Raw genomic sequence first — 8,957 nt, 5'->3', positions numbered from 1 at the left:
AAGTAATAAAAAATTTGAGAACATTCAACATTTTGAAATACAATGTATAAGCAAACAGGAAACAGGTGCCAGATACAAAAAATGTTCACACATCACAGTTCATCACTATCAGGCAGCTCATTAAATATGAACTCATCTTTATCAGCAGTTTTGGGAAAAACAGTGATGAAAATATTTGTTGGACAAAATCCGACAAATATAGGTGAACAGACGACAGACAGTAAAAGAAAGCCCACATTCCAACCACAATGGTATAATGTTTAGTTTTTCACTCTCAACTTTTATTACCTATCTTACACACATCATGCATATGTCAACCTGAACATGTATGACATATATGCCATTGGACATTATGCAAACATTATACACATTTTTAAGTTCAAGTTACATTGACTAAAGCTTGTGTCCCAAATTCAGATTTTTCAATACAACTTCTCTTTCTAAACTAAAACGCTACACTTCTAATAGGGTTACATCTTAAGTCAATAATCATTGATAATTGGCTGAAGAGATGAGAACAAAACACCATTTTACATCAACTATTTGATTTATTTAAGAATACATTGAAAAAGTCAATCAGTTGTCTTATTCAAAATCACTTGGAATGTCTTGTAGTGTCTTATATCTTTTCCTTGCTGTGCCATGCTTCTGAAAAAAAAAATTAATCTTACATTCATATATAAACTTCTTGCACATTCCTTTATTATAGAACGATTCACGTTGCCTGAAGGATATACATCCCCTCCCCTTTAAACTTTTGAAACAAATAACGATGATAGTCTGTCAGAAGGGGATGATAAATGTCTGACCGTGTTAAGAGAGCAATATGCCACGCTGAACTTCATTTAGTTATTAAAAAAAAACACATAAATAACTTTAGACTAGATTTTTGTGCAGTCAAGAGTCTTATTTCATTATACTTGTTGATTGTTGTCTATCATATTTTTTTTCTTTTATTGTTTTGTATAAATCAGGTTGTTGTTTTTCTTGTTGTTTTTTAGTTTTCATTAAATGCATTGTATCATGTAGGGGCCTTTAAAAGCCCTGCTACATAATGTCATTAAACATCTTATTGTCCTTTTAAGTGTTAAACTATGTAGAGTGACATAGTTTATAACTTGTCATTTATCTAAGGGTATATGATACAGTCCTAGAAGTATACTATAGGCACATTATAACTTATCGAAGTGTTACGCATTGTTTTCGCAATGATGATAATAATATAATTAACTACCGAGAAACACACAGATGTCATTAAATGAGTTGTTTATATGTATTTGAAATACTTCAAAGGAAAGCAAATATGTTGTTTATGAAAGCATACTGTTGGACTAAAAGATTGATATAAATAAACAACTTGTTTCTATTTTGTCACAAAAAAAATAATTTATTCAAATATCCAGATATCTTTTCTGTATTGTATGCCCTTAATCTTGAATGTAATGCATTGTTTATGCTAAATATTTGAATTAAATATGGAATAACAGTAATTCTGTATAAAAATCTTACTTCAAAAAAAAATTCTCCTGAAAGGTTGTAGTGATTCCAAAGAACCTGCGACACTTCCAAATTGTAAACCTGCATATTGAACTTGTCCTTTGTGGCTTTTCTTTTAGCTCCTGTTAAAAAATAAAAGATACATTGTATGTACATTGTGTGTATGAAGCAATAAATATAATTTTAAGCAACAGTTTATATTATCTTGCTTGTACTGAAGTCTTACATAGTCTTTGTAATGTTCATTAAGCTGTTAACACCGTGTATCATCGTACAGCGGATATAGGTACTAACCAAGCGGGCATGAACGATTTTGAACTGACACGGTAACGAAAATCTTTGTTTTGTTTTATCAACATTCAGTGTACATTTCTCAACATCTGAAATTCCTGCTCCAAAATAATTTTCGCATCGATTTTTTCCTATTTATAAGACAATTTTTATATTCTAATAAGAACAATTAACTTGTAAATGCACAAATAGTTGTGAATGTCAACACCAACTTTCAATTTCAATACAATTGTCGAGACATTTACATGTTTTACCTGAAAGAAAGCTAATACATGGCAAAAGTAATAGTTACCAATCATAAACCTACCTGTGATTACTCATTCCTTGAAACTTTTTGGGTAATAAAAGAGTATGAAAATTTTGTTTTTGTGTACGGTGTACAGAAACTTAACTATGCACTGTACAGAAGGATTTATGTGGTCAGCTAAACACCGTACACAACGCTTCTTTTCGGAATAAAATATCGAAAAAAACATATGCATGAAAGATTTCAATGCCAATTATTGATACAACTATACTTATTACACATGCACAGTGGCCTTCTATCAGAAAAAGAGAATCAATGAATATAGAATTATATCTGATGAGACGAGTGCCAACTTCTTTGACAAGTATTTGCACATGTTTTTAGTAATCGTTCTTGTTTTGGGAAAATAACGAGACATCTCTAATCATCAACCTACGACCAAATCATTTCTTAAAACAACAACTATGTTTAGATTGAGGTACACATTGATATTATGTGAACAAAATAAAGATTTTCGTTACCGTGTGAGGTCAAAATAGATCACGCCCGCTTGGTTAGTACCTATATCCGCTGTACTGATGATGCACGGTGGTTAAGGGAAATTTAATTTACTGTTTTGCAAATACATACATACACTGATTTTACTAGAAAAAAAAATCTCCATATTCACATGGTGCTTATATTAGTGTTATTGTAACTTGTTTGTGTGCCTCGGAAACAAGGTATTGAGTCATGCTTATTGCAATAGTTGTTGGTTTAAGTCGGTCAAATTTCTTTTTCATAATGTGTATTTAATGTAGGCAGTTAGTAAGTTGTTTTGTTTCAATTGTGTTGAGAAAAATTTAACATTTGTTTGTCAAGGCTTCAAAGTGGACTATATGGCATTGGTTTTCTCAGTTTTGAAAGCCGTACAGTGACCTATAATTTCTTTTATCCAAGTCATTTAAATTCTGGTGGATAGCTGTCTCATACACCTTATCGCTATTTCAGTATTTGGAAATCTGTCCCGCTTGAACTTTTTACGTCAGCATACGTCATACAATAATACACCTTATCCCTATTCCCGCTTGACCCGAGAATCTATCCTGCTTGAACTTTTGACATCAAACAACAATCACTTTTCCATTGTGGCATCAGATATTTTTTATGATGACGTCAAAATTTTAAGGGAACTTGTGACAGTTGTGTGATGTCCAGTAATGGCGGACAAATAGCGATAAGGTGTATTACTTTCAATTGTGGTGTCAAATATTTTCATATATGACGTCAACATTTTATGGGAACTTTTGTGATGTCCATGGCCAGTAATGGCGGACAAATAGCAATAAGGTGTATTGGCAATCAAACACACAAGCCACATATCCTTATAAATTTTTTTTATATCAATGAACAATTCATAATTGGTGTACGTAGATGCTTGAACAGTTGCAGATTTAGGGGCCCCGACCCCCTTATGGAGCTACTTATAAGATAAATGTATAGACTATTTACAAGTATCACTCCAAACGTTTGCTTGCCTTGGTCAGGGGCCTCCTTTTTTCAAAACCTTGATCCGCACCTCCAGAAACAGATGCAATTTGGTTCCGATTATGATTGAACACACACAATGAATGCACAAGTTTCATCTTAACAGATTAATCATTCTTACCAAGTGAGTATATATCGCGTAACAAACAAACAAACAAGTTTCTTGTCTCTCTTTGCTGATATCCTGTCTTCGTTTCGAAATTCAAATTTCAAAATCATTTCCGGTGATAAAACAAAAGTCGATTCCAGAAAAGGTCGGTTTTCCGTAAGGCATATAAATCATACGAAAATTGAACTTAGTACAGTTACAGTTTTCATTTCTTAATTTCTAAAATATACACGAACGAAATGAATAAACATCAAAGAGAGGTGGTTGTTTATTAATACATTATTGCTTAATTTAATGTTGACTCTTTTGAATTTTAATATAAGAAGGAATAAAATCTGACTTCAAGGATCTTCAAGATATCAAGTAAGGATTTCAACTTTAGTATCTTGCTTGTCGTGATATTGATGAAATGTAGTAAAATATCTTATCCTGAAAAAAACGAGCTAATTCCACAAAACGTTGTTTGTGGGGTTTTGAATAAAGTTTAAATAAAATGTTATTTTTATATCCGTAAAATGTTGAATAAAATATCAGTAAGACTATTAAGTAATGTGTATGTCAGAATATTTTATAGAAAACATTTAGCTGATATTTTTCAGATGTTTTATGTAAAACATTTTAATTTTACGTTATAAAACATTTTATGCAAATAGCAAAACTATATTTTCTGTAAAACATTTTTTTTGCAGAATGTTTTTTGGATATTTGGAAAATATTTACTTTAAATGTTGTTAAAATATAAAATACCAATTGAAGAAAATATTATTTTTTTATATTATAAAATATCTACGGGATATTTTAGAACAATGTTTGAGAACATGAATAAAAGATATTAGCAAATAATATTTTGTTAATGTTGTAAAAACATTTTACTTAAATGTTAGAAATAAAACATTTCAAAAACAATAAAATAAACATTTTTTTAATGTTTAAATGATATCTTATTGAAATATTTTGTGAGAGACGTCCATATGACATTTAAAAAATGTTTTTAAAATGTTGTGTGTTTGCTGGGTTAGTTATCAGACTGTGAGAGGACACATTATATTATTTTAAGTGTACTATTATATGGTAAAAGATACCCGATATTATTCTTGTGTTTAAGTTCTAATTTTATTGTATGACCGTCCGGTCGGACTGGGGACGTTAAATCCGATGCCCCGTGTTCAGGAAGTGTCACGTCCTGTGCACGTTAAAGATCCCTTTGTAGAGTTCGTTAAGAGTAGGCTCCTTGGGGCCGCTACATAGGCTAAATTTTTGCAACCAGGATTATTTCGGAAAGTTAAGTTTCCAGTGACAGTCTAAAGTTTCCCTTTGACACCGGATTTACGATCCAAATTGTTAGTTATTAATTTCAGTTCTGATGCCCACAGCCCATAGTGTTTTTGTTAATATCTTTGTTTAGCTAAGTATAAGGGACAAAGTGATATATGCCTTCGGTGTTTAAATTTAATATAGTAAGGGTAGGGTATTAAGTTAAATAGTTTTGTTTGGAATCCATTACCCATAGTAGTAGACTAAGTATTGATAGGAGCTGGTTGAAATCTGAGCATATGGTAGATGTATTGTCTACGAGTTGATATGGTGGACATTTATTTTGTTCGGTTAATTTTGTATAGTACCATGGAGAGTACTTTGCATTTTGAGAACATGCTCAGTGGTTACTGTAGAATTTATAGTTGATAGAGTTTGGGTCTGAAAAAGGGCCAGAGGTCGATGATTAAGCTCATGTATTGTAAATGCATTTCTTTTGAGGCGTGGGTAATGTGACGAAAATTATAAAGTTACCTTAAGTATGCTACGAAGTTCTAAGTTTGTCTGTTAGGAAGTCGGCAAATGATTAAATCCATTAAATGTTCACATAACAAATTCTACTTTCACTTTCGTTTGTTAAAGAAGTACGCTAATTACGGTTGTAATACGGAAAACGATTTCCGATGTTTTGGTACTGGTTCCGATCCTTTCTAGTTAAAAATTAAGTGCTTGATATTAAAGTACTATAGGCGTTACATTAAAACATAATAGTAATGCGGAATATGTTTATTTCTGTTTAGAGATTATATGCATTTTGGTTAGAGATTATCCTAGTATATAAGTAGAGTTTCTCACAGCGTTAGGAAGTTCGGTCGTCAAAGCTCGCAAAGTAAAGACTAAAGAAAAGGTAATTATAACTATTTCTGAATAAGAAGTAGCTTACCAAGGACCTTTGGTTAAGCTTTCATAAGCAAGAGCCAATTGTACTATCTGAATAAGGTGGTGACATATTGTCCTGTGGTATATAGTTAAGGTACGGATCTACGGGTACATGAAGTACCATCTGGCGTGTAGGACCCCCTGCACGTTACAATGTACATATTGACCGGTCTCTCGCTCCTGTAGGAGTTCATTTCTTCATGTTTTTTTACCTTGATTTGTATCTTTATAGTATACTGTAAACCAACTAATTTTCGCGACTTTCGCGAGAAGAAAAGTAACGCGAATACAAATCGTCGTGAATACGTAAAACTTGGATCTTTCCTAATTTAACTACATCAAATAATTCCGAAAATCGCAAAATTGATTCGCCGCAGTGGTGGAATAGAAAGGACTAAACGCGAAACAAAGTATCTGCGAAAATAAGTTGGTTCACAGTAAGCAAGATAATGATAAGCCCTTTCTTCTTGATTAAGTACGAGCAACTAAATTTGGTTATACAGCCAATATTGATCCTATCTCTTTACATCAAATACTAGTTCATTGTGTGAAGTAATTAACTTCAAATTTAAGAGGATATACCTAGGGTATTTGAGACAACTCTTACAAATGTATTGGGAGTTATTTGTGCGTTTTAACCTAGAAGTAATTGAAACACTGTGATCCAGCGTTTATATTGTTTATATTTGGTTATGAGAATGATGCAGGAGAATCTCAGAAAATTGGACAAGTTTGACTTCTCCAAGCAATAAATTAAGGAATTATATTTTTTCAAGACATGAAATGCTTTTGAAAAAAAAACTATGTACTGAGGAGATTTTGGAATGAATCTTGACATCATTTAGATAAAATCTTTAAAGGTTTGGGAAAAATTGAATTGATAAAAATTGGATTGAATGATGAGTCATAAGGTTTTAGTACTAAGCTATTGGTCGATAGGCTATTCTTAACTGATTGTCTTTGGTTTTCAAATACAAACGGCAATATTCTAGAAGATATGATCTGAACAGTCATCCTAGTACAATCTAATGCTAAGAAGTAACCTACATTAGCACAAAGATAATACTTAGATAGTGACAGGCTGCCAAAACATTCAATTTAGCGTCTGCTGGTCCGATGACAAGGGCATTTTGAAGTCTTGGGGAGGAAAACCAATATTACTTTTTTTTTTTAATGTAGATATATCAATTCGTCCTTATGGTAATCGTCGTACTATGTTTCTACTACACATTTTAACAGTCATGGGTATTCCTAATGAGAGCATGTGCAAAAGCACACAATAATATACGTCTACAAGTGTTTTCGATCGCTATTTAGGGTACCCCAAAATCGGTCATATTCAATATACCATAAACATAAAATTCAACTATGGCTTTGGCAGATAATGCATGGACCCTACTCTTTCAATGGTGTAAATATGATAAAAATAAAACGAGAGGAAAATTTTGGGGTTACCAAGGACTACCCTCTTAAATGTTCAAATAAAATGAATTTTATACCATATTCAAAAGTTCATTTAACCTCCTATTATAATTGTATCGGAATATTAGAAATTTCCATTTCTTACCAACCGAGGATCCAGTCATCTGAGTTTTGGTAAGAGTATTAGCGTATCATGTTATTATGTAGGCTATATTTTAAAATTCTAAAACTTCTTTCTTATTTACATTGCTCTAGTGATGTTTTTGAGTAATTTGAGTTATTAATATTTACATAATAACATTAATGGTACCAAATTTACTGCACTTGTAAACTTCAACTTATTTTGAGTTTTTGTTTGTTTGTTCCAAAATTCAATTTTAGTCAGTTTCAATCATAAATCCTTTCAAGCTGATAAATGTGCTTCTGGGCGGAAACGACTCATTTATAGAGTAAACGAATAAAATATGTTTCATCTAAAACTAAAACTAAAACGTGTTAGTGACCTTTGATATAATTTTAAAAAAGTAGTCCAAAACCAAACTAAATCACAACTGATTTTATATTGCTATTCATTCCTCAAATTTGGAACTTTTGGACTTAGACCTACTCCTACAATGTTATTTATACAAACATCACGCTTTCATCTGTGAAAGTGTGAGAAGAGGCCTTGGACAATCATATTTGTTTTTAATTCTTTCCAAGCACCTATTTACTAGTACTTAAAAAAAATGGGGGAAGCAATTTTATAAAACCTTGGATACAGACGACTCTTTATTGTTAATAAGACCCGAAATGCATATTTTATCTGAGATACCAGTGAGTTCTAGAATCAAAACTACTGTTTTCGATCTAATAGAGATAATGAACTTATTGTTCAAACATTAATTGCAACACCATCTGTTCAATTTCCACATAATTATAATTGAAACTACATAAAAGTATCACTTCCGATACGACGTACGCAATGGGAAGACATCTGTCATATGATCTGGTGGTTAGGTGCTAAATACAATTATCTTCATATTCTTGAAATAAAAACTCACCGAAGATACATGGATTATTAAATGCCACGCTAATTAAGCATTTTGTTTTAATAAGACTAATCAGTGGCGCCCGAATCAAAACAACTGGAAAGCCAAGTCGAGGTTCATTAAAAAAAATAATAATAATTCTAATTTATTAACATATTTATTTATCTTTGAGTAATAAGAATGCAATTCGGTTTTAGACCTTAATAAAAATCTTGTGGTGCCCTTTTCGAGTTATCGAAAAAAAAAAACCCGATAAGATGAGTTCTACAGATTGCTGAAAAAGCCAGAAAAGGCCCTAAAAGACCATAACAAGGTACTAAGGATCGCTGACAAGTATGATTTGGTGATTGGGGACATTGTGGAGGAATATATGGACGACCCCCTGACAGACATCTCGGAAGAGACAAGGTGCGTGATGAGCAGAGGAACAGCCCTTTCAACAGCAACAGCGATTTTAACGCTGATAAAGGTAACACTGATCTTTGCTTGGGACTGTTACATTATATTCAGAAGAAACATCTAAAGGTAGATCTTCCTACCCTCCCCAGAATACCGATTCTCGTACAGAAAACTACGTTGGAAAAAGAGCCACGACAGATGCTTTTATTGCAACACAGGTCATCAGGTTTTGTATTCACAT

The 8,957-nt window shown here is 32.2% G+C and overlaps 1 long non-coding RNA gene across 1 annotated transcript; it reads right to left on the bottom strand.

Annotated features, from left to right (window-relative positions):
* Window positions 1–528: 528 nt before the first annotated feature.
* On the bottom strand, window positions 529–3,677 carry LOC127720600 (uncharacterized). Its single transcript, XR_007990891.1, has 2 exons — window positions 1,510–3,677; window positions 529–648 (listed from the first exon to the last, which is right to left on the bottom strand). It is a non-coding gene; the product is annotated as an uncharacterized LOC127720600 (long non-coding RNA).
* Window positions 3,678–8,957: the final 5,280 nt, after the last annotated feature.

This window comes from Mytilus californianus, unplaced genomic scaffold, assembly GCF_021869535.1.
Source record: "Mytilus californianus isolate M0D057914Y unplaced genomic scaffold, xbMytCali1.0.p SCAF_11, whole genome shotgun sequence".
Lineage (NCBI taxonomy): Eukaryota > Metazoa > Mollusca > Bivalvia > Mytilida > Mytilidae > Mytilus > Mytilus californianus.
This window is presented reverse-complemented; position numbering and strand designations above follow the sequence as displayed.